The sequence below is a fragment of the Lithobates pipiens genome, unplaced genomic scaffold, assembly GCF_037356315.1.
Source record: "Lithobates pipiens isolate NorthernLeopardFrog02 unplaced genomic scaffold, aLitPip1_a1.2 Scaffold_1, whole genome shotgun sequence".
Lineage (NCBI taxonomy): Eukaryota > Metazoa > Chordata > Amphibia > Anura > Ranidae > Lithobates > Lithobates pipiens.
Window position 1 is genome coordinate 254164633 of NW_027507685.1, and position 26405 is coordinate 254191037.

The following is a 26405-nucleotide window of genomic DNA, read 5'->3' on the forward strand; positions in this document are numbered from 1 at the left end:
AATGTTTTCTGTGCCTTCTACAATCCTGATCCATAAGCTCTGTGCCTTCTATACTCCTGACCCATGTGTTCTGTGCCTTCTACACTCCTGATCCCTGCATTCAATGTCTTCTACACTCCTGATCAATGTTTTCTGTGCCTTCTACACTCCTGATCCCTGCATTCTGTGCCTTCTACACTCCTGATCCATGTGTTCTGTGCCTTCTACACTCCTGATCCCTGCATTCAGTGTCTTCTACACTCCTGATCCATGTGTTCTGTGCCTTCTACACTCCTGATCCATGTGTTCTGTGCCTTCTACACTCCGGATCCCTGCATTCAGTGTCTTCTACACTCCTGATCCATGTGTTCTGTGCCTTCTACACTCCAGATCCCTGCATTCAGTGTCTTCTACACTCCGGATCCCTGCATTCTGTGTCTTCTACACTCCTGATCCATGTGTTCTGTGGCTTCTACACTCCTGATCCATGTGTTCTGTGCCTTCTACACTCCGGATCCCTGCATTCAGTGTCTTCTACACTCCTGATCCATGTGTTCTGTGCCTTCTACACTCCGGATCCCTGCATTCAGTGTCTTCTACAATCCTGATCCCTGCATTCTGTGTCTTCTACACTCCTGATCCATGTGTTCTGTGGCTTCTACACTCCTGATCCATGTGTTCTGTGGCTTCTACACTCCTGATCCATGTGTTCTGTGGCTTCTACACTCCTGATCCATGTGTTCTGTGCCTTCTACACTCCTGATCCCTGCATTCTGTGTCTTCTGCACTCCTGATCCATGTGTTCTATGCCTTCTACACTCCTAATCCCTGCATTCTGTGTCTTCTACACTCCTGATTCATGTGTTCTGTGCCTTCTACACTCCTGATCCATGTGTTCTGTGCCTTCTAAATTCCAGATCCCTGCATTCAGTGCCTTCTAAATTCCGGATCCCTGCATTCAGTGTCTTCTACACTCCGGATCCCTGCGTTCTGTGCCTTCTCCACCCTTTTTCCATCGTTCTGTGCCTTCTACACTCCTGACCGCTATGTTCTTTGAATTATGTACTCCTGACCTACTTAAATGGGTTGTAAAGGCAGAATGTTTTTTTTTTTATCTTAATACACACTATGCATTAAAATAAAAAAAAACCTTCTGCTTGCAGCAAACCCCCCCCCCCCAAAATACTTACCTGAGCCCCATCTTGATCCAGCGATGTTGCATGAGAGAATTGGCTGTCCAGGACTCTCCCTTCTGTTTGGCTGAGACACACTAGATATGCTATATCTTTTTAATAGGATTATAGTCCTTCAGGCTGGCCATGAATGAGGATGCAATCTTCCGTGTTTGTTTTACAGAAACTTAATTTTCCTTCACTCATGAAGCAGGGCAGCCGCCTCTATAAAACGTCTCTCATCGCTAAACGCAGCGTGCCTCTTCTCGTCCCCTCCAACCGAAACGACATCTGCGCATTTCTTTAATTTGTTGATGCTGTTTATTATTCCTGAAAGCAAACACCACGACGGTCCGCTCGGACTGATTGTCGATGGCGCTGTCCCGCAGCTCCCCATTGTGAGCACACCAATTATCAAGACAGATAGATCCTGGAAAGCGTCCAAAGAGGCCGCCGTCAGCACCGAGCAGGAAAGAAAGTCACATATTCCTGTCACCGAGGAGCTAATTACGCCCCATTTGGCACATTTACCTTGCCGAGAGGCTCAATGTTATTTGCTTTTATTACGATTAATTTCTCTGCAATGGATCCTTATTATGAACTGATACAGAGTGTATTGTGAATCCACAATATACACAGAGATTTCAGGCTCCGTCTGCTGCCTTTGTATCCATTACAATGTACAATAGACAGAACTTCAAGCACAACTTTTAATAGCTGTTTACCTGTTCTTGTATTTATTTCAAAGAGACCCCGTCCCTAACTTAAAAAAATGCAGGTAATTGTACAGAAGAGCCCCATTTTTTAAACGCTTACTCGCCCTGTTTTTCCCTTCCACAAAATATTTTTATTTAACTTGCCATGTGCCTTTCATGTGTGACTAGTCAATTCCCTAGCATAGCCCCCCTCCCTCTATAGGTCTCTCCCCTTTTTGGAGTTTCTAATTACTCTCCGTGCTGGCCCAGCTCCTCTACCCCTGTGTTCGCCTCCCTACCTGATATTATGGGATCCTCCTCTTTCTTCTTCTACCTAACGCTGACTTTTATCTGTTGCTTCCTCTGGATAGTATAAAGATGAATTCTGTTTGACCTCCTAAAGATCGATGTGTCTTCTCCTGTCCAAACATTTACAAAACAATCAATAGTGGGTAAAGTGGAATTTCTGCTGTGTTTGCGGAGCCCCCCCATTGGCATATATCTGCAGTCTGAGTATTTTGTACACATTCTGTATCCCATAATAAGCAAATCTGTAAATGTGTATTCTATAAGGGAAGGGAAGGAAGTAAGGAATGAAGGAAGGAAGGAAGGAAGGAAGGAAGGAAGGAAGGAAGGAAGGAAGGAAGGAAGGAAGGAGAGAAAGGAATTAAATAAATTAAAGAGAGAGAGAGGAAGGAGAGAATGGGAGGAAGGAAGGAAGGAGAGAAAGACAGGAAGGAAGGTAAGGAAAGGAGGAAAAGAAGGAAGGAAGGAAGGAAAGGAAATTAAGGAATGATATAAAGAAGAGAAGCAAGGAGAGAAAGGAAGGGAAGGAAGGAAGGGAGGAGAGAAAAGAATTAAAGAAATTAAGGAGAGAAAAGAAGGTGAGAAAATAAGGAAGGAAGGGAAGAAAGGAAGGAATGGAAGGAAGGAAATAAAGATGGGGAGGAAAGGAAAGGGAAGGAAAGGAAAGGAAAGGGAGAAAGGAAGCAATGAGAGAAAGGAAGGTAAGAAAGTCAGGGAATGAAAGTGAAAAAGAAAGGAGTGAAAAGAAAAAAGGAGTAAAAGAAAGGAAGGAAGGTGGGAAAAGAATGGATGGAAGGTAGGAAGGAAGAAAGGAAGGGAGAGAAAGAAAGGGAAGAAACAAAGGAAGATGAGAAAAGAAGGAAAGAGAGAAAGGAAGGGAATGAAGGGAAGGAAGGTAAGAAAGGAAGGGGATAAGGGAAGGAAGGCAGGGAATAAGGAAGGAAGGAGGGAAAGAAGGAAGGAAGGGAGGGAGGAGAGAAAGAAATTAAATAAATTAAGGACAGAAAGGAAGGCGTGGAATGAAGGAAGGAAGGAAGGAAGGGAAGGAAGAGAAGGAAGGAAGAAAGGGAGGAGAGAAGGGAATTAAAGAGAGAAAAGATGTTGAGAAAGGAAGGAAGGAAGGAAGGAAGGAAGGAAGGAAGGAAGGAAGGAAAGGAAGGAAGGATGGAAGGAAGGGAAGGAAGGAGAAAAAGGAAGGGAGGAGAGAAAATAATTAAGGAGTGAAAGGAAGATTAGAAGGGAAGGAAAGAAAGTAAGGAAGGTAATAAAGATGGGAAGGGAATGGAGGAAAGAAGATAGGAAAGGAAAAGGAAAAAGAAAAGGAAAGGAAAGAGTAAAAGGAAGGAAGGTGAGAAAGAGAGAAAGGAAGGAATACAAGAAAGGAAGGAAGGTCACAAAAGAATGGAGGGAAGGTAGGAAGGAAAAAGGAAAGGAGAGAAACAAAGGAAAGAAACAAAGGAAGGTGAGAAAAGAAAGAAAGAGAAAAAGGAAGGCAATGAAGGGAAGAAAGGAAGGTGAGAAAGGAAGGAAGGAAAAAAAGGAAGGAAAATAAGAAGAAAGAAAGAAAGAAAGAAAGAAAGAAAGAAAGAAAGAAAGAAAGAAAGAAAGAAAGAAAGAAAGAAAGAAAGGAGAGAAAGGTTGGAAAGAAAGGCAGGGAAGGCAGGGAAGGAAGGAAGGTGAAATAGGGAGAGGAGAAAAAGGATGAAACAAAAGAAAGGAAGGAAAAGGGAAGGTGAGAAGGGCAGGAAACAAAGGAGGAAACAAAGATGAATTCTGTTTGACCTCCTTAATATTTGATCAATGTGTCTTCTCCTGTCCAAACCAACATTTACAGAACAATCAATAGTGTGTAAAGTGGAATTTTCTGTTGTGTCTGTGGAGCGCCCCCATTGGGAAATCTGCAGTAGGAGTATTTTGTATACATTCTGTAGCTCATAAATAAGTGAACCTTCTGTAAATATAGATCATGCTCCATATACTCAGTTATAAGGAAGATTGGCTGGTAAGTATGTATCGGTGTCACAGGCTACGGTCACACAGCAGCTGTGATCGTGTATTCTACATGCATAATCCTGGAAGTAATTAGGAAATAATAGATGTCTGAAATGATTAATGGAGCTGGAGAGATTCCAGAAAACCCGGCTCAGGACTGCCACACGTACAGGGCAGGAGAGGGCACATCTCACAGAAAAGGAAGGAAAGAAATGAAGGGAAGAAAAGAAAGAAAGGAAGGAGAGAAAACAAGGAAAGGAAGAGAGGAAGGAATGAAAGGAACGAGAGAACATAAAAACATAGAAAAGCGATGGCAGAAAAAAACCCAGGTGGTCCATTGAGACAGCCCCATTTTTTCTTTGTTTTTGGTAACTTTTTTGTTTGTTTCCACTTACTATTCATGGACTCACTACCACTCTACTACCAACTTTCTGAGATGGGAATGAGGGACACCTATTAGCAAAAGTATGTAAGCATAGGACACACCCCTTGACACGCCCCCCTTAAGGCCTGGTTCACACCTATGCAGGTTGAAGTTTGCATGTTCCGGGTGCATTTTGCATTTTTCGATACACTTTTTTAACACAATTAAAGTCTATGGAACCAAAAAAACTGAAAAAAGTCCCTGTGCCTTTCCATAAAATGCACAGATGTGAACATGACCCATAGGAAACCATGTTAAACGGACTGTAGTGTGTTTCAGCAAAACTGAAAATGCACTTAAAAAATGCATAGGTGTGATCCAGGCCTAAAGGATAATTGTACAAAAAAAAAAAAAGATTATTTAAATCCACAAGTGTTTTTTTTTTTTTTTTATCACTACTATTCATTTATATTGGCTTTTGAAATTTACAAATGCGGTATTTAGAAATTGGGTTAAATATTTAGCACCGGGAAACACTTTTTTGAAAGATAAAAAGTGTATTTTATATACAGCTTTATAGATCAGAGCAAACCGAGGGACAAATGAGGAGGAAAGAGGGACAGAGGGACATTTGGTAGTCTATTCCAAGCGTCTACTATCTATTCAGCAAAAATAATACTTTCTAAGATTAGTTTTGAACTTCCTTCCTGCTAGTTTGAGGTCCTGTCATCATGTTCTTCATCTTGGTTTCATTTTCAAAACACTGTCCTCCTGGACAGGACGGAAAAAGGGAAAGGCAGAAAGGAAGGAAGAAAAAAGAAAGAAAGTAAAAAGGAAAGGAATGAGAGAAGGAATGAAAAGGGAGAGACGGAAGGAAGGAGAGTAGAAAGAAAGAAAGGAGAGCATAAGAAAAAAAAAGAAAGAAGAGACAGAGTAGAAAGGAAAAAAAGAGAGAAGAAGAAAAGAAAGAAAGAAAAAAAAGAAATGGAGGAAAGAGAACAGGAGAAAGGAAGGAAGGGAGGAGAGAAGGAGGAAGGAAGGAAGGAAGAAGGGTGAGAAAGCAGGTAATGAAGGAAGGGAAAGAAAGAAAGAAAGAAAGAAAGAAAGAAAGAAAGAAAGAAAAAGGAAGGAAAGGAAAGGACGAAGGAAGGAGTTAAGAGAAAGAAAGAAAGAAGAGAAGGAGAGTAGAAACGAAAGTAGGAGAGAAGGAGAAAGGAAAGAAAGAAAGTAAGAAAAAAAAGAAAGAAAGAAAAAGAAGGGAGAGAAGAGGAAAGGAAAGGAAATGAAAGGAAAGGAGGAACGAGAGGAGAGAAGGTGGAAGGGAGGGAGGAAGCAGAGAAGAAAAAGAAAGAAAGAAAGAAAGAAGAGAAGAGAAGAGACGAGAAGAGAAGAGAAGAGAAGGCGAGTAGAAAGGAAAGAAGGAGAGGAGAGTAGAAAGCAAGGTGGGAGAATGAATGAATGAATGACTTATATAGCGCTACCTATACGAACTGAATCGCCTCTGGGCGCTTTTTTTTCTTGCCACCGGTGTCCATCTGCAGCTATTTATGTGGTCCTTTAACCTGTAGAGTCCCGACACACTTACAACATTGACATACACATACACATATTATGGCCAATTCTTTTTGGACAGGGTCTAATTAACCTACCAGCATGTCTTTGGAGTGTGGGAGGAAACCGGAGTACCCGGAGGAAACCCACGCAGGCACAGGGAGAACATGCAAACTCCAGGCAGGTAGTGTCGTGGTCGGGATTTGAACCAGCAACCCTATTGCTGCTAGGTGAAAGTGCTAACCACTAAGAGGAGAGGAGAAAAGAAAGAAAGAAAGCAGAGAAAAGGAAAGGAAGAAAGGAGAGGAGAGAAGAAAAAGAAGGAGAGTAGATAGGAAAAAAAGAGAGAAGAAGAAAAGAAAGAAACAAAAGAAAGGAAAGAAAAGGAGGAAGGAGGACAGGAGAAAGGATGGAAGGAAGGGGAGAAGGAGGGAAGAAGGAAGGAAGAAGGGTGAGAAAGGCAGGGGAAGAAGGAAGGGAAACACAGGCAAGAAAGAAAGAAAGAAAGAAAGAAAGAAAGAAAGAAGGAAAGGAGGAAGGCAGCAAAGAAGGCAGAAGGAAGGAAGTAAGCAAAGAAAGAAAGAAAGGAAAGGAAAGGAAAGGAAAGGAAAGGAAAGGAAAGAAGGAAGGGAGGAGAGAAGGCAGAAGGAAGGAAAGAAGCAAATAAAGAAAGAAACGAAAGTAGGAGCTAAGGAGAAAGGAAATAGAGAAAAAAAGAAAGGAAAGAGAGTAAAGGAGGAATGAGAGGAGAGAAGGCAGAAGGAAGGGAGGAAGGAGAGAAGAAAAAGAAAGGAAGAAAGAAAGAAGAGAAGGGGAGCAGAGAGGAAAGAAGGAGAGCAGAGTACAAAGCAAGGTGGGAGAGAAGGACAAAAGAAAGCAAGAAAGAAAAGAGAGAAGAGGAAAGGAGGAAGAAGAGGAGAGAAGAGGAAAGAAAGAAAGAAAGAAAGAAAGAAAGAAAGAAAGAAAGAAAGAAAGAAAGAAAGAAAGAAAGAAAGAAAGAAAGAAAGAAAGAAAAAGAAAGAAAGAAAGGAGAGAAGGAGAAATGAAAGGAAAGGAGGAAGGAAGGAAAGGAGATGAAGAAAGGAAGGAAGAAAGAAAGGAAGGAAGGAAGAAAGGAAGGAAGGAATGGAAAGGAAAGGAAAGAAGGGGAAAGACAGGGAAGAAAGAAAGAAAGAAGAGGAAGACGTAGTAAAGAGAAAGAAAGATCCTGAGTTTTTTCTGAACATATCAAGAATTCCTTATTGAAGGGATAACCCACTTTTAGAACGGAGTGATGCTGATGGAGTGATTATTCAGGACAGTGGTAGCTCCGCCCCTCCTCTCGGAGTCGCTGAGCGATGGGATTTTCCTGCAGAGTTGAGTCTTATTATGGGGCTCTGTGAAGTTCTCATGATCTTCCTGAGACGTTATTGAATGCGGCATAAAACATGGAGCGATGCCTTACAGTGCCGCCATCAAAGGCCTGGCCTCCCCCCATTGTACAGATTCCTCATTATTACAAGTGACAGGTGCAGGCGGAGTCGGGAGCTTTCTTCTGGGTACGAGGAGCAGAGGTGACACCGGGGGAAACATCTGACAACTTACACAACTTCTCTTCCTGGAACTTTGATCACTTCCTTCAAAAACCAGAGAGAGACGGCAGACATTTGGATGATAGGAATACATAATCAGTATGAATTAAGGGCAATCTTCGGTTAAACACTGAAATTTGCATTCAGACTAATTCAGCGGAGAGATCCTCGCTGCGCCTCCCAGCTGCCCCACCCCCCCGCTGGTTATTATCTAGAACTATGAATTTGTGTCTGCCAAGTGCAGCAATTCTAGATAGAGTCCTCCTCATTTCCTGGCTGAAGGTAATTCAACATCATCTAGCCCTTTCCTCCCCAACCTGACTGTCCCTGGCCCCGCCCCATTCATTCATTGGATTTCAGTTATTTCAATAACAGAGGCTCAGCATCACAACAGGGAGGTGTGATGTGTTCATGAAGATAGGTACAGCACCCTGATGGCCCCTCCCACCAGCCGTGATCTGCCTGCATTGCATAGAGGTGTACAGAGACCAAGCGATGATGTTGCTCTGTATGTAATAAATACAGAAAGGTTTTATTTTATTATAAGTAGATTAGACCTCGGGTTTATTTATTATTATCTTAAAAAATACATTACTGAAAATTCTGAACTATCTACACCCAGGTTTTAAAGGATAGCTTTACACTGTATTACCAAAAGTATTGGGACACCTGCCTTTAACCATTTGCTTACCGGGCACTTAACCCCCCTCCTATCCAGACCAATTTTCAGCTTTCAGCTCTGATGCACTTTGAATGACAATTGCGCGGTCATACAACACTGTACTCAAATGAAATTTTTATCATTTCCCCCCCAAATAGAGCTTTCTTTTGGTGGTATTTGATCACCTTTACGATTTTTCTTTTTTAAACGTAAAAAGACCAAGTTTAAAAAAATATATATATATTTTTTTATTTTGTTATAAAATTTTAAAACGGGTAATTTTTGTCCGTCATTGATGTATGCTGATGAGGAGGCACTGATGGGCACCAATAGGTGGCAGTGATGGGCACTGATGGGTGGCAGTGATGGGCACTGATTGGCAGACTAAACCTCTGAAGAAGACCCTTGCATTCCGGGTTGAAACGCATCAGTTTCATTTTTCACAATTGTCAACATTTTTATTACTAATGTTGCTATGGAAAAATTCTTTGTGTACTTTCGGTTTAGTTTTTATTTCCTACTGGAGCTCGTGTTGTTTTAACGATCATGTCATGCTTTTTGATACTATAAATAAATAATTACTTTTTTCATTTAACATTGCATCAATTATTCTACTTTGCTGCCCCTAAAAACCCCACTTTGGGGAAATTTCTCCTTTTTTTTATAGATACCCAACATGTCACGCTCGAAAATTACGCAAGCTCGTGGAATGGCGCCAAACTTTGGTACTCAAAAATCTCCATACGCGACGCTTTACATTTTTTTTACAGGTTATCTATTTAGAGTTACAGAGGAGGTCTTGGTAAAGAATTATTGCTCTCGCTCTCATGTTCGTGGCGACACCTCACATGTGTGGTTTGAATGCTGTTTACATATGTGGGCGTGACGTACATATGTGTTCATTCCTGAGTGCGAGCTCGCGGGGACGGGGACGGGGGGGGGGGGTTTACCTTAAAAAATGTTACTATTTATATTGTTTATTTAATTAATATTTTTAGAATTTTACACTTTCCCTTTGTCACTTTTTTCCTATTACAAGGAATGTAAACATCCCTTGTAATGGGAATAGGGCATGACAGGTCCTCTTTATGGCGAGATGCGGGGGTCAATAAGATCCCACATCTCTCCTCTAGGCTGGAAAGCATGGGATCAAAAAAATATATATATATATAAAAAAACAGGATGATCTGGGCTTTCCAGCCGAGTATATGGCGGTATTCACAACTACCACGCCGGGGTGTGACGTCATAATGTCACGCCCGGGGCCTCTGAGAGTCATAGAGATGACCTGTGGACAGGGGTGGACTGACAACTCATGGGGCCCCCGAGCAATAGGAGATTATGGGGCCACACAGTATACACACACACACACACACACACAGTATACAATCACACAGTATACACACACATGTACACACACAGTATACACAGACATGTTTCTATTGGCTGAGAAGGTACTGAAGAGGTGGGGCAGCTATAATCTCTGGATTTTTAAACGAAAAGGATGTCGGTAAGGGACATTTCAGAGACAGATGTAAAAGAAAACACACATTTTTACATACTGTCCCTCACTTTACTGAGGCTGGCAACCCTGATGGCCCCCCTAGTGGTCCTGGGCCCTCGGGCAGTGCCTGAGTGGCCAAATGGTCAGTCCGTCCCTGCTGGTGGACCATCTGAAACGGGACCATTGACGTCCTCCTCTTTGAATGATTATACCGGGTTGATGCCTGTAAGTGCCGGCGTCAGCCCGGTATAACCACTAAAGCGGGAGGACGTCCGTGTACGCTCTCCAGGTCGGGAAGTGGTTAAAGTTTTATGTGCGTGTAAAGGCAGGCGTCCCAATACTTTTGGTTATATCGTTTATCTTGCCTGACTTTAAATTTAATTACCTCTGTGACATCAAATCTTAGTTATGACTTTTCAGACGGAGCCAGGGACATCGCAGCGCAACGCAGAGCCCGCGGCGCAAAACAATCACCTGGGTAGATCCGGGCGTGCAATCGACTTCCACAATGAACATCACACTCTCCGGATTCATTAGAGTTCAGTGCTAAGATGAAGTAAATCCACGTTGTTATGAGCTGCACTGCGCACACAAGTAAGACGACGATTAGAGGTTGTTATTAATAATCACACATTCTGCTCCCCGAGAGCCAGTCTAAATTACTTTCAATGTTCTATAATTATCTTCTGCAACAAAGGAAGCCCCTTCCCTCATAATGGATTATAATTGGAATATATAATAATATCTACATTTAATATAATGTCATATATATATGTATCTATATATATATATATATATATATATATATATATATATATATATATATATATATATATATATATATATAAAAATATAATTATTATTATATTTTCCAACTATGATAGATATACAGTATATTTAATATTAATAATTAGGTTTAAGTATAAATGTTAAAAATATTTAAAATATTTATAAATACATATAAAAGATTATACAAACCAAAAAAAAATTGATGATAAAAAAAAAAAATATATATATATATATATATATATATATATATATATATATATATATATATATATATATATATATATATATATATATATATATATATATATATTATCATCAATTTTTTTTTGATGCCTCCAGATTCACACTGAAGGCATCAAAACTATGAATTAACACATGTGGAATTATATACTGAACAGAAAAGTGTGAAACAACTGAAAATATGTCTTATATTCTCGGGTCTTCAAAGTAGCCACCTTTTGCTTTGATTACTGCTCCGCACACTCTTGGCATTCTGTTGATGAGCTTCAAGAGGTCGTCACCTGAAATGGTTTTCACTTCATAGGTTGCCCTGTCAGGTTTAATAAGTGGGATTTCAAGCCTTATAAATGGGGTTGGGACCGTCAGTTGTGTTGTGTAGGAGGTGGATACAGTACACAGCTGATAGTCCTACTGAATAGACTGTTAGAATTTGTATTATGGCAAGAAAAAAGCAGCTAAGTAAAGAAAAACGAGTGGCCATCATTACTTTAGGAAATGAAGGTCAGTCGGTCCGAACAATTGGGAAAACTTTGAAAGTGTCCCCAAGTGCAGTGGCAAAAACCATCAAGCGCTACAAAGAAACTGGCTCACATGAGGAGCGCCCCAGGAAAGGAAGACCAAGAGTCACCTCTGTTGTGGACGATAAGTTAATCCGAGTCGCCAGCCTCAGAAATCGCAGGTTAACAGCAGCTCAGATTAGAGAACAGGTCAATGCCACACAGAGTTCTAGCAGCAGACACATCTCTAGAACAACTGTTAAGAGGAGACTGTGTGAATCAGGCCTTCATGGTAAAATAGCTGCTAGGAAACCACTGCTGAGGACAGGCAACAAGCAGAAGAGACTTGTTTGGGCTAAAGAACACAAGGAATGGACATTAGACCAGTGGAAATCTGTGCTTTGGTCTGATGAGTCCAAGTTTGAGATCTTTGGTTCCAACCACCGTGTCTGTGTGCGACGCAGAAGAGGTGAATGGATGGACTCTACATGCCCGGTTCCCACCGTGAAGCATGGAGGAGGAGGTGTGATGGTGTGGGGGGTGCTTTGCTGGTGACACTGTTGGGGATTTATTCAAAATTGAAGGCATACTGAACCAGCATGGCTACCACAGCATCTTGCAGCGGCATGCTATTCCATCCGGTTTGCGTTTAGTTGGACCATCATTTATTTTTCAACAGGACAATGACCCCAAACACACCTCCAGGCTGTGTAAGGGCTATTTGACCAAGAAGGAGAGTGATGGGGTGCTGCGCCAGATGACCCGGCCTCCACAGTCACCGGACCTGAACCCAATCGAGATAGTTTGGGGTGAGCTGGACCGCAGAGTGAAGGCAAAAGGGCCAACAAGTGCCGAGCATCTCTGGGAACTCCTTCAAGACTGTTGGAAAGCCATTTCAGGTGACGACCTCTTGAAGCTCATCAACAGAATGCCGAGAGTGTGCGGAGCAGTAATCATAATCAAAGCAAAAGGTGGCTACTTTGAAGACCCGAGAATATAAGACATATTTTCAGTTGTTTCACACTTTTCTGTTCAGTATATAATTCCACATGTGTTAATTCATAGTTTTGATGCCTTCAGTGTGAATCTTCAATTTTCATAGTTATGAAAATAAAGAAAACTCTTTGAATGAGAAGGTGTGTCCAAACTTTTGGTCTGTACTGTATATATATATATATATATATATTAGATTAATTATACATGTTATATATTATATCCATTTGACGACCGCCTAGGTATATATTATTATTATTATTATAATACAGGATTTATATAGCGACAACAGTTTATGCAGCGCTTTACAATATAAAAAGGAGACAATAAAGTTACACTACAATTAAAAACAAGAGGATTAAGAGGGCCCTGCTCAGAAGAGCTTACAATCTAATAGGGTAGGGCAGGCGGCACAAAAGGTTGTAACTGTGGGGAATGAGCTGATGGAAGCGGTAGGAGATTAGTTGGAGATGTGATCGGCTTTCCTGAAGAGATGAGTTATCAGGGATCGCCTGAAGGTAGCAAGAGTAGGGGATAGCCGGACTGGTGGAGGTAGGGAGTTCCAGAGGATGGGAGAGGTTTTGGAGAAATCCTGGAGATGAGCATGGGAGGAGGAGACGAGAGAGCTTGAGAGTAGGTGGTCATATATACATTATGGCTTGAAACTGGTTGAATCTATGAGCCATAACTCTGGTATAAATATATATATATATATATATATATATATATATATATATATATATATATATATATATATTTATTTTTTCAGCCATTGATTGGCTTTCTCATGAAAGTGGTCAAAGCGGGATCGCTTTCAGAAGCATTCGCCGGTGTTTGTCAGCTTACTGCTTTTATGGGCCTGCCCGAGAAACATTCTGACGTTCACGTGGATGGTCATAGAGGTTACCGGAGACCAGATCATCTCTGACCACCTTTATGCTCTTGGAGGACCGGAGCGGCGTCATCATGACATCACTTCCATTCTAGGGCAGAAGTAAACTATTTTTTATTTTTTATCTTTTATTTTTAAATGTAAAGGAGAGATTTGGGGTGTTATTCACACCAGATCTCTCCATAAAGATGACCCCTCATCCCTTATTTCTATTACAAGGGCTATAGAAGGGCAAGACTGTGGTCAGTGGGAGTTAACAATGATCTTTAGTATTAGACGGAGGAATAGTGCCCCATCATTGCTGTCAGTAGAAGGAATAGTGCCCCACCATTGGTATCAGTGGGAGGAATAGTGCCCCATCATTGCTGTCAGTAGAAGGAATAGTGCCCCATCATTGGTGTCAGTGGGAGGAATAGTGCCCCACCATTGGTATCAGTGGGAGGAATAGAGCCCCATCATTGGTGTCAGTGGGAGGAATAGTGCCCCATCATTGGTGTCAGTGGGAGGAATAGTGCCCCATCATTGGTGGCAGTGGGAGGAATAGTGCCCCATCATTGGTATCAGTGGGAGGAATAGTGCCCCATCATTGGTGTCAGTGGGAGGAATAGTGCCCCATCCTTGGTGTCAGTGGGAGGAATAGTGCCCCATAATTAGTGTCAGTGGGAGGAATAGTGCCTCATCATTGGTATCGGTGGGAGGAATAGTGCCCCATCATTGGTTTCAGTAGAGGAATAGTGTCCCATCATTGGTGTCAGTGGAAGGAATAGTGCCCCATCATTGGTATCAGTGGGAGGAATAGTGCCCCATCATTGGTATCAGTGGGAGGAATAGTGCCCCATCATTGGTGTCAGTGGAAGGAATAGTGCCCCATAATTGGTGTCAGTGGGAGGAATAGTGCCCCATCATTGGTATCAGTGGGAGGAATAGTGCCCCATCATTGGTTTCAGTAGAGGAATAGTGTCCCATCATTGGTGTCAGTGGAAGGAATAGTGCCCCATCAGGGCCAGATTAAAGCTAGTAATGGGCCGCACATGGTCCCCGAGCTGCAGTTTGGAGACCACCATGAAAACCCGATTCATATATATATGTAGTGCTTACTTATCTCTCTCCAAAGCTCTAAGTCCCATGTCTTTGTGCCTTTCTGCTGTTTCGTTGCTATGTTATAAGCATGAAAACTTTTGACGTGTTCTTCGCCAACTGCAATAAAACCAGCCTGAAATTTGTGCTGTGGGAGGTTGCTAATTAGATATGCAGAGAGCTTGTCTTGTCACAGCACAGCTCTGCAAGTATCTTTCTTCCTCTACCTATTGTAGGGGGGGGGGGGGGGGGTGAACCTTTCCTTCAATCAGCTGTCTCTTGGTGTATGCCAAGAATGAGAAAGTAAAAATGCTACCCCGATGTAAGAATTCTAAAGACTATAGAAAGCTGAAGACAGCAGATATACAAATAAAACGTATGTAGGGAGATCAGTTTCATCTCTGCGTATCATCTGAGGCTGTTCACTTCCCTGAGTATATGTGAGGGTTTGCATCCACTTTAAGGTAAAAACATTTTGGTTTTAGAACCAATTTGAGGTGTCCACCGAGCATAGTATTTAGAGAACAGAAAAAGGGGAAAACACCGCGCTGTATCAAACTAACAAAAAAACAGCTGCCAACACTTCAAACAAACAAAGTTAAACAATTTAAAACAGTAAATAGTGTAGCACTTCTATTAAGTGAATGTGTAATCCCGTGAGGGAAATCCGAATGCGATCACAGAAAAACAGATAGATCAGTGATCACATGGGAAGGTCCGTAGTCACATGGAAAAAGTCCATATACAATCACAAATAAATAAAATCCTCTGTGATGTGACTGGTGCACAAAGAGTGTGATAGAACTTCTTAGGAAGGGATAGGAGTTTTACTAGTCAAGTGCAACCCGATATGTCAGCTTGTCTGCAGATATCAAAAAGGTGGGTGGAATACTCTTACCGAATATGGTGGACTCACACGGTCTTACGACGGTTGAGTCGGAAATGCTTGGGGTCCAGACCTAGGACCAGGTGGTAAGTTGGTGGAGGTCCGACCGGCTGTTGAGAAGACTCCAAACGACTGCAGACCGTAGGGGGTGTCTCACAGGGGGATCTCCGGAGTGTTCTTTGTCCAATTCAGAAGTAGCTCGATTGGCAATTACAACCCCAAGCGGGGGGTGGGGGGTTTGTAGAATTTAGACCAAAAAATAAAAAAGAAAGCTCCACATGGTGCGGGTCAGAAAATCTTAACCAACAGGTTTTATTAAAAAGTAAAATAATTAAATAAAAATTATGACTTGGTGATCACAAATTAACAAAATAAAAGCAATGTGGGGTGCCAAAAGCAAGCCCGACGCGCTTCGACATAGAGTGTCTTCAACAGGGGCCCGCTTGGAGTTGTAATTGCCAATCGAGCTACTTCTGAATTGGACAAAGAACACCCCGGAGATCCAACTGTGAGGTGGGTGGAATACTCTTACCGAATATGGTGGACTCACACGGTCTTACGACGGTTGAGTCGGAAATGCTTGGGGTCCAGGACCAGGTGGTAAGTTGGTGGAGGTCCGACCGGATGTTGAGAAGACTCCAAACGACTGCAGACCGTAGGGGGTGTCTCACAGGGGGATCTCCGGGGTGTTCTTTGTCCAATTCAGAAGTAGCTCGATTGGCAATTACAACTCCAAGCGGGCCCCTGTTGAAGACACTCTATGTCGAAGCGCGTCGGGCTTGCTTTTGGCACCCCACATTGCTTTTATTTTGTTAATTTGTGATCACCAAGTCATAATTTTTATTTAATTATTTGACTTTTTAATAAAACCTGTTGGTTAAGATTTTCTGACCCGCACCATGTGGAGCTTTCTTTTTTCTTTTTTGGTCTAAATTCTACAAACCCCCCCACCCCCCGCTTGGGGTTGTAATTGCCAATCGAGCTACTTCTGAATTGGACAAAGAACACTCCGGAGATCCCCCTGTGAGACACCCCCTACGGTCTGCAGTCGTTTGGAGTCTTCTCAACAGCCGGTCGGACCTCCACCAACTTACCACCTGGTCCTAGGTCTGGACCCCAAGCATTTCCGACTCAACCGTCGTAAGACCGTGTGAGTCCACCATATTCGGTAAGAGTATTCCACCCACCTTTTTGATATCTGCAGACAAGCTGACATATCGGGTTGCACTTGACTAGTAAAACTCCTATCCCTTCCTAAGAAGTTCTATCACACTCTTTGTGCACCAGTCACATCACAGAGGATTTTATTTATTTGTGATTGTATATGGACTTTTTGCATGTGACTACGGACCTTCCCATGTGATCACTGATCTATCTGTTTTTCTGTGATCGCATTCGGATTTCCCTCAAGGGAGTCCCGGAGCAGAGGATCAGCGCAGGGACAGCATGACATGTGCGGACTGCACAGTCACGCTGTCAGGGGGTAGGCTGAGGCATGTTCCTTTAAGAAAAGGGGAGGTGCCTCAGCAGGAGAAGAACTGTTTGCCGGGAGAGGAAGGAGGCAAGGGGAGGAAGTGACGTCAGTCGTGAGCGGCGGGGAGAGAGATTCCCACCCACCCTCCCTTATGTGGAGTGTATTTAATAGGGGCAGTAGTGGCAGTGGTTTGGGTCTGTGAGGAAGAGGAGGAGATGTATGTTATATGGAGATATAACATGGTTGTTACCCAGCTGGGGTATCAGGTACCTTCCGGTTACAAGGGATTAACCAGGAAGGGGTGGAAAAGGTAGGTCACTGCGAAGGTTGGGTACCGTCTTACAGTCAGGGGTTTGCGACTGGAGACCTAAAAGTTGATACAAAGTTTGTCGCAGTGACCAGTGGTGTGTGTTCCCCCTACAAGACCCATAAAAAGTACAGAGAAGGTTATTATAAAGTTTATTTTAAAATGTTATTTATTTATGTTTATGGTAATTTTGTTAATAAAAGGCCGGCAGGGCCATTTACTCCAATACCTTGTTACGTTTTTTGTGGGGAGGGATTGGAGATTTTATTAGGGGGATGTAAGGGACTGGGGGGATAAGTCCTTCACATGTCATGGGATTACACATTCACTTAATAGAAGCGCTATAGTATTTAGAGGTTTTGTGTATTTTCAGTGGTGCCCTTTAAGCCACATAAAAATCCCTCTCCACACTATACTGGATTTTTTATTTTTTTTTTGCATTGGTGCATATACCCCTTGGCAATGCCCAGCTACCTATGTTCTGCTTTTAACAATTTCTTGTCTATTAGCCTTAAAGAAGACCAACAAAAAAAATACAACATTTGACTTTAACAAGGTTTGGTGCTTTGTTCCGGCATTGTCCTACTAGCTTCACTCATTCCTACTCTGGACCATCTTCTTGATAGTGGTAACTGTGGCCCATGTGAGTTGACATGACTGCTTGGAATTTCCCATACCAGGGGAGCAAATATCAGGGCAACAAACGTCGTCATCTGGGACAAAACGCATAGGGGAGGGCTCTAAGGATGTTTCGTCATCACGGACGCTTGACAGTGTTTGAATGGGGCGGAACTGCCAATTGGCAATGTGTGAGCTATCCTGCTTGGATTCAAGTGTGAGGGCACATTTTACTTTGAATAAACAGAGGTCTTAAGTGGTATTACCCTATGGCAGTGGTTCTCAACTCCCGTCCTCAGGACCCACTAACAGGCCAGATTTCAAGCATTACCTTGGGGAGATGCAGGCTAGAATACAGTGAGGCCTGGAGCGATAGGAATGAAATGGAAATAGTGAAGGGTCGGCATGACAGAGTGAGAAGGGGCGGCAATGAATGGGTTAAGGAAGTTAAAGTTGTAGAAGCAGGCAGGAGAGAGGATTGGCTAAGAAAAGCAATAAAATTAGGGGTCTGGTAGTTTACTTAAGGGGGAGGTGGGGCTCTTGGACATTAGTGGAGGGTCAGCAGGTGAAGAAGAAGGCAGTTTCACATGCTGTTAAAAAGTGGCAGTGCTGGTGGGGAATGGTATGTTGGCAGTGCTGGTGGGCAGTTGGGATGAGTGGCAGTGCTGGTGGGCAGTTGGGATGAGTGGCAGTGCTGGTGGGGAGTTGGGATGAGTGTCAGTGCTGGGGGGGAGTTGGGATGAGTGGCAGTGTTGGTGGGGAGCTGGGATGAGTGGCAGTGCTGGTGGGGAGTTGGGATGAGTGGCAGTGCTGGTGGTGGTGGGAATGGGATGTTGGCAGTGCTGGTGAGGAGTTGGAATGAGTGGCAGTGCTGGTGGGGGGAATGGGATGTTGGCAGTGCTGGTGGGGAGTTGGGATGAGTGGCAGTGCTGGTGGGGAGTTGGGATGAGTGGCAGTGCTGGTGGTGGTGGGAATGGGATGTTGGCAGTGCTGGTGGGGAGTTGGGATGAGTGGCAGTGCTGGTGGGGGGAATGGGATGTTGGCAGTGCTGGTGGGGAGTTGGGATGAGTGGCAGTGCTGGTGGGGGGAATGGGATGTTGGCAGTGCTGGTGGGAAGTTGGGATGAGTGGCAGTGCTGGTGGGGGGAATGGGATGTTGGCAGTGCTGGTGGGGAGTTGGGATGAGTGGCAGTGCTGGTGGGGGGAATGGGATGTTGGCAGTGCTGGTGGGAAGTTGGGATGAGTGGCAGTGCTGGTGGGGGGAATGGGATGTTGGCAGTGCTGGTGGGGAGTTGGGATGAGTGGCGGTGCTGGTGGGGGGGAATGGGATGAGTGGCAGTGCTGGTGGGGAGTTGGGATGAGTGGCAGTGCTGGTGGGGAGTTGGGATGAGTGGCAGTGCTGGTGGGGAGTTGGGATGAGTGGCAGTGCTGGTGGGGGGGGGGGGGGGGAATGGGATGAGTGGCAGTGCTGGGGGAAGTTCTGATCAGCCAACTTGGGTGCTCTTGATCAAGGTCATCTGCTGATCTGAGAACTGTAGTGGGGACTTTTAATGGCAACTATAATCACAGGTAGTGTTTCTCACTCACTGTGTCTCCGGCTCCACTGTGACCCTGACTTTGTGGTGTCTCGTAGCAGTGACACCTATGCCAAAATCAGGAGATAGGGTCTCCTCCAGCCCCTCCCACTTCACATTCCTCACCATTCAGCTGACCTCTAGTCTCTGCCCCCCAGCCGTGAACTGAGTGGGCAGCAGCAAAGAGGCTGAGTGGGCAGCCACGGGCTCCCGGAACAGCCCAGCTGGGCAGTTGCAAAAAGGCAGGAAGAGTGGTATGGGCTTCAGGAACAGCCCAGGATTCGGTGACCCCTGTCTAATCAACATTCGACCCCCGAGGGAGTCACGACCCCCAGGCTGAGAACCACTGCCTTAGGGTTTCCTTGCAGTGAGAGCCCTGTGGTGGTTTTCGGGACCATGTGATGTTAACTCCTCGAGCGCTGGTGAGGTGACCATTGTAATATAGTGGTCATATTAAACTGGTAAGAGTCCCTGGTGTGTATCTGTGGGGGCACTATTGGATGTCTTTGATATTGGTGATCATGGAGTAAAGATTGCAGCAAGCATTCATTGGCTTGATTTTTTTATGGACACTTTTTGGTGATATATTTTTATTTTATTTTTTTCACCAGGGGAGCATACTGTATGACAGGGCAACAAAGTGCCCAATTGTATGGCAAGGACAGGGCATTGTCACCCTATAACAGGAAGTTTCTGAACAAAGACGTTTGTGGCAGGATTATTTTAATGAAAGCTGCAGATTTAATAAGGTTGAAAAATATTCCTGAAATGAAGCTAACATGTTATAATATTATATGAGATTTTCAGGATTGGGATTACATCTACGTTTAATATCTAACAAAAAAAATTTAAAATTCACAGGCCGATAACAGGAAATGAAAAAAGTGTATTAGTTTCAGGTTGCTATCAGAGCGACGGGTCAAATCAGGACAATTCCCAGTACAAAGCAGAAAAGCAGACTCAGCTTCTGTTCATTTTACTGATCGCAGAGTAATAGACCGCGATACTTTCCAACTTCTTAGTTAGACTGCTAATAAGATTCAGTAAATTCAGTTTTTGGCTCCTCTGTAGTCAGTGGAGCAGGGTTTGATTGTTACTGGCTGTTCTGGGCTCTACTGGCTGGAGGTTCGCCTACTTCCCCCTGCATTCCAGTAAGTTCTGGAATATAATTGCATTGGGGGAGGCAGACCCTGGGCTAAATATTCATGCAGCCTCAGCCAATCACTGGTCGAGACAGACAGACCACAAGGGGGCTGAGGTGTGCATAAATAGGGCGGAGCCTAGGGCAGCAGGATCCTTTGCTCCTGGTGGAGGGAGATCTAGCCCGGAGGGGCTGTCTGCCCTCCTGGGTTAGCTGCTAAGGCCCAGGGCCGTCTTTAATATTGACTGGACCCTGGGCAAACATTTTCTTGGGCCCCCTCTTCCATGCAATTTTGCTCTCCATATGCTTTGAGACATTCAATAAATATCAGCTAGATTCAAAATCAGTTTGCTGAATCAGATCAGGCAGTGATTGAGATTGGTTGCCAGAGGTTACAGTGTATCATTACCGCTCATTGGCTGCTACAGATTACAACACACATTATAACTCACTGTTATTTTCTAGAGGTTACAGCACATGACCTCTGCTTGTTGATTGGTTGCTAGAGATTACTGTACATCAATACTGCTCACTGATTGAATGCTAGAGGTTACTGAACATCTATACCACTCACTAATTGGTTGTTAGAGGTTACTGCACATTATCACTGCTCACTAGTTGGTTGCAAGAGGTTAGTGCATAGCATTACTGCTCACTGATTGGCTGCTAAAGCTTACAGGACATCATCTCCTCTGCCTGCATATTCACATGCACCATAATTCAGTGTGCTATGGCACCATGTTATTTTGAAGAAGCCACCTCCAATTTGCTTACTTTTGCAAAACATGATATTAAGCTTAATGACCACAATTGTAGGCAGGACTTTCAAGCATGCTCCTTTACCTACCCAGTGGGCAGCATTCAGCAGAAATGATGGTGGATGTGACCTCAGGGGGGCATGATATACATATGAATTCCGCCTCTATTTAAATATCGATTTACATATTAATACTGCCACTATTTTCATATCAATGCGGGTTATTTACATGTAAACACAGGGTTTGCAGGTGAGTCATCTGCACATGGCAATAGGGCAGAGCTGGGCAGCAGCAGCGGAAGTTTACACTGAGATATCAGGACACAGCACAGGACTAAAACTTCAAGGGATAAGGGAATTTAAACTGATATAGCTGGCAAGTATTAGGCAGCTTCTTTGGGCCCCACTACAATGATGGGGCCCAGGGCAGCTGCCCCTTTTGCCCTGCCTTAAAAACGGTCCTGCTAAGGCCTGCAGGAGGTTGTTTAAGGTCCACGCTCAAAGAGCGCTGGGGGTCAACTGCTAAAGCGTGGAGAACAGGCAAGCAAAAGCCTGCCGAGGATCTGGACTTGAGACTAGTGGAGCAGGGTCTGGGTGATACTGGAAGGAGGCATCTATGTATACAGGGACACAGCGAGTAGAGGCTAGAGAGTGAGAGCCCCTAGAGAGACTGCACCTCTTCTTCGATTCAGACGGTACCTCTTCTTTGTTCCAGATTGCTAACTCAGGGTTGTTTCCTGTGTAAGAACCCCCTGAAGATGTATGTCTACTTTTCCTGCTCTAGAGGCCTATCTGGAGAAGGTTAACTGCTGATACAAAGTGGCCTCTGTTAAAGTTACACTAGTCCTGGAGTATGCCAATGCAGGGGCCTACATACAGGGGTCGCAGGGGTCACAATTGCGACCCGGCCCCATGCTCCAGGGGGCCCATACAGTTCCCCTCCCCGTACAACTGGATAGGAGGGCAGTGGCATGTAGAGAAACTATGCAGCTGCTGAATGCCCACTTCTCCTTCTCTCCGTCCTGCAGACATTCAGCGGCAGCAAGAGAGAATTCGAGGAGCATCAGTTTCTCCACATGCCGCTCCCACTGGCTCCCTATCCCTGTCCTGCTGCCCTGGGCCCTTGTGTACTTCCCTGCACCCCCCGCCCCTGCGCTCCCCGCAGCACTGCCGGATTTCCCCCCCTCCCACCTTCTGTTGGCTGCTGTGGGGGAATCTGTCTTTGAGATTTGAGAGCGGAGAAGGGGCCGGTGTGTCATTTACCTGCCCCTTCCTTGTCTTAACCAATAGAATCAGTGATCAGTACCAATCACTAACTTTGCTTTTCTTTTCTTAATTGGTAGCTGGGGCATAGTAAACTGTGTTTACTATGCTTCAGTTTATGAATGAACGGGTAGCACTGTACAGAGCTATACCTGTTCATTCATTCTGTGCAGCTGAGGCTTCAGAGAGAGGGTCTGATAAATCTGTCCTCAGTCCCTTTCTCTGTCTTTTTAGACCCCTGATATTTCACCAAAGTCCTCCCCATGCTCCCAACTTTGTGGGAACAGTTTGGGGATGGCCCCTTCCTCTTCCAACATGACTGAGCACCAGTGCACAAAGCAAGGTCCATAAAGACATGGATGACCGAGTTTGGGGTGGAGAAAATTGACTGGCCTACACAGAGTCCTGACCTCAACGCGATAGAACACCTTTGTGATGAATTTGAGTGGAGACTGCGAGCCAGGCCTTCTCATCCAACATCAGTGCCTGATCTCACAAATGCTCTTCTGGAAGAACAGTCAAACTTTCCCCATAGACACATCTCCTAAACCTTGTGGACGGCCTTCCCAGAAGAGTTGAAGCTGTTATAGCTGCAAAGGGCGGAGCCAACTCAATATTGAACCCTACGGACTAAGACTGGGATGCCATTAAAGATCACGTGCGTGTAAAGGCAGGCGTCCCAATACTTTTGGCAATATAGTATATGTAGCAATTACATGTTCTATGAATTGCTAACCAAACCATAGTTTGCCTTTGATAACAAAGTGGACATTGTGAAGTGGTGTGTAGTGGTGACAGATGACTGACCCGTGTGTATCCACGTCTGCGGATTGTGGTCCTCCCCGTGTCCAGACCCAACACTCAAAGAAAACATCCCGCCATGATCAGCAATACTGACATCCCATAATCAGTCGGTGACAACCATCACTTTTTTTATCCTTCAGATCCCGGACATTTATGCTGCTCAAGAGGATCAGAAATATCGGCAACAATAGCTGAGGTAGGAAAATAAACATTCTTTTATTTTTATATCTTATTTGTTTTTTTATTCTTTATTAATTCGTGTGGCAACACCATGTTCTGAAGCAATTTACAGAGAGCACAGGGCAAGTCCCGCTGTGTGATCAAAGGAGCTTACAATCTATTTTCACTTCTCCAGGGCCTGTTTGTATACCTATTACCTCTATGGAGTGTTTTTGAATTGTGTAGGATTGTGGTCTCCAAACTGCGGCCCGTGGGCCCGGATGTGGTTCTTTGCTTGCCTTTATCCGGCCCTTGGAGCACCATTCCTCCCACTGACATCAACAATGAGACACCATTCCTCCCACTGACACCAACAATGAGACACCATTCCTCCCACTGACACCAACAATGAGACACCATTCCTCCCACTGACACCAACAATGAGACACCATTCCTCCCACTGACACCAACAATGAGACACCATTCCTCCCACTGACACCAACAACGAGACACCATTCCTCCCACTGACACCAACAACGAGACACCATTCCTCCCACTGACACCAACAATGAGACACCATTCCTCCCACTGACACCAACAATGAGACACCATTCCTCCCACTGACACCAACAACGAGACACCATTCCTCCCACTGACACCAACAATGAGACACCATTCCTCCCACTGACACCAACAATGAGACACCATTCCTTCCACTGACACCAACAATGAGATACCATTTCTCCTACTGACACCAACAATGAGACACCATTCCTTCCACTGACGCCAACAACGAGACACCATTCCTCCCACTGACACCAACAATGAGACACTATTCCTCCCACTGACACCAACAACGAGACACCATCCCTTCCACTGACACCAACAATGAGACACCATTCCTCCCACTGACACCAACAATGAGACACCATTCCTCCCACTGACACCAACAATGAGATACCATTCCTCCCACTGACACCAACAATGAGACACCATTCCTCCCACTGACACCAACAATGAGACACCATTCCTCCCACTGACACCAACAATGAGACACCATTTCTTCCACTGACACCAACAATGAGACACCATTCCTTCCACTGACACCAACAACGAGACACCATTCCTCCCACTGACACCAACAATGAGACACTATTCCTCCCACTGACACCAACAACGAGACACCATCCCCTCCACTGACACCAACAACGAGACACCATCCCCTCCACTGACACCAACAACGAGATACCATTCCTCCTACTGACACCAACAATGAGACACCATTCCTTCCACTGACACCAACAATGAGACACCATTCCTCCCACTGACACCAACAATGAGACACCAATCCTTCCACTGACACCAACAACGAGACACCATTCCTCCCACTGACACCAACAATGAGACACTATTCCTCCCACTGACACCAACAACGAGACACCATCCCCTCCACTGACACCAACAACGAGATACCATTCCTCCTACTGACACCAACAATGAGACACCATTCCTTCCACTGACACCAACAATGAGACACCATTCCTCCCACTGACACCAACAATGAGACACCATTCCTTCCACTGACACCAACAATGAGACACCATTCCTTCCACTGACACCAACAATGAGACACCATTCCTCCCACTGACACCAACAATGACACACCATTCCTCCCACTGACACCAACAATGACACACCATTCCTCCCACTGACACCAACAATGAGACACCATTCCTTCCATTGACACCAACAATGAGACACCATTCCTCCCACTGACACCAACAATGAGACACCATTCTTTCCACTGAAATAGCCTGGAACCTGGAGCAGCCCTGATCTTGTGTGTCTGGAAAAATTCCCAGGCTGTTGCTCCACCGGAGGCAAGTTTGCTGGAGCCTGCTGTTAATGTTCATCTAGATCTCATCCATACCAAACATTCCTTGATGTTTTTGGAGCTAATCAAGGGATTTCAACAAGGGACCTGGTTTGGAGAGCTCACAGAAGAGTGCCCAGTGGAATTTGGAAAGGATCTGAATGTCCTGTGGCATTGATGTCTCCCTCACTGAAGAGTATCTGGTGGAAACTCTGGCTATCCTGAGACATTGTGGGTACTGACCTGAGCTTGGGGTTCTAGTGAGTGTATGCTGTTTTCCCTTGGGTAAAGTGCCAGTGGTAGCTCTAGCTGATACAGCTTGAACAAGATCTCAGTGCATTTTATGCATGAAGGTATAAAACCTTCTCTGTGCAGCAGCCCCCCCCCCCCCCCCCCCCTCCCCCAGTACTTACCTGAGCCCTATCTTCCTCCAGTGATGTGCACAAGAGCCTTGGCTCTCCGGGGGACTCAATCAGGATAGGGACTTTTGGAGAGGACTAGGGGCAAGCCTCCCACCCACTGATTGTGGGCCATGGAGAGAGCAGATCATTCTCTAATGATGGACCACCACTTAAAGTGGTTGTAAACCCTTACAAACCACTTTGACCTACAGATAAGCCTAGATTAAGGCTTACCTGTAGGTCCAAGAAATATCTCCTAAACCTATACGGTTTAGGAGATATTTACCTGAAGACAGCCACCACTGTCTACGGCGCATGCACCGTAGACAGCGACGCTCAGGCGCACTGGATAAGCCGCAGATCGCGTCAATATGCCGCGAGTGTCGGCTCCCGTGCACATGCGCGGGAGTGACGTCATCGCTGTGCGATGCACAGTAGTCCATTATGCTTTACCTTTGCAGGGAACGAAAGAGGAAGTAAACCAATCAGGGTTTACTTCCACTTTAATGGACACTGGGAGTGAGGCTTGGATTACTTCTCTGAATAAAGACAATACCGCTTCCCTTCTGGAGTGGATGGGAAGTATTATAATATTATTCTTGTACAGGCTAATGGTCAGAGGGAATAAGGTGCCCCTTCTGCAGACTGGGTTGAAAAGGCTCCTTCACTTGGGACAGAAATATTTATCAACCATAATCCTCAAGGGGTCTGTGAAGATAACTTAATTCCACTGTATCCGACTGCGGGGACATTTTATGTCCTTTGATGACTTGTCTAGTGGACAGAATACTCAAGTTTGTGTCTCTCATATTGTTAATTGGGTCACCCATTGTTTCTGTCTGTCTACTAGTATTATGTGCAGTCCA

At 44.5% G+C, this 26405-nt stretch overlaps 1 protein-coding gene across 1 annotated transcript in view; it reads left to right on the forward strand.

Annotated features, from left to right (window-relative positions):
- The window catches only part of KLHL4 (kelch like family member 4), a 605202-nt gene that overhangs the window by 119697 nt on the left and 459100 nt on the right, over positions 1 to 26405 (forward strand). The window contains exon 2 of the mRNA XM_077485270.1: positions 23247 to 23302. The gene's annotated coding sequence lies outside the window, so the exon portion shown is untranslated. The remainder of the gene's footprint in view (positions 1 to 23246; positions 23303 to 26405) is intronic.